This window comes from Orycteropus afer, unplaced genomic scaffold (genome assembly GCF_000298275.1).
Source record: "Orycteropus afer afer isolate SDZICR_OR568_19922 unplaced genomic scaffold, OryAfe1.0 scaffold00006, whole genome shotgun sequence".
Taxonomy (NCBI): Eukaryota; Metazoa; Chordata; class Mammalia; order Tubulidentata; family Orycteropodidae; genus Orycteropus; species Orycteropus afer.
Genome location: NW_006921593.1, coordinates 30,837,249 through 30,837,822, shown reverse-complemented (window position 1 = coordinate 30,837,822; position 574 = coordinate 30,837,249).

Below are 574 nucleotides of genomic sequence, written 5' to 3'. Positions count from 1 at the left end.
AAAAAAAAAAAATAAAGAGCATTCTGGTTATAGTTCTTCCAAGGCAGATTTGTTCAGTCTTCTGCCGTCCATGGTATATTCAGTATTCTTCACCAACACCATAGTTCAAAGCTATCAGTTCTTCTTTGCTCTTTCTTATTCATTGCCAAGATTTCACATGCATAGGACACTATTGAAAATACCATGTCTTGGCTCAGGCACAACTTCATCCTCAAGGTGGGTGTTATACCCATTCTAAAATCAAGGTAATTAAATAAGTAGACCCAAACCATAATGCGGTCTACAGCATTTGTCCTCTGTGCAATAGATGTGTATAAGACACTGACCAGGATTCCTTCTGTATTTCTGGCCTGTTTTGAAAATTCATCTTCTGGATAGTAAAAGCATAGAGCTAAAGTTGCCTTTTTAAATCTTTTTTTAAAAAACATTAAAAAAAATCTTCTAGATATGTTTAGAATAAGTTATTAAGGAAGCAATTTAATCAGAATTTAGAAGAATTCAGTTAGAAAAAGAAACTCAACAATGCCATGTATTTACTTTTGCTCCAGGTTAAAATGATTTTCACTTTTTTTTT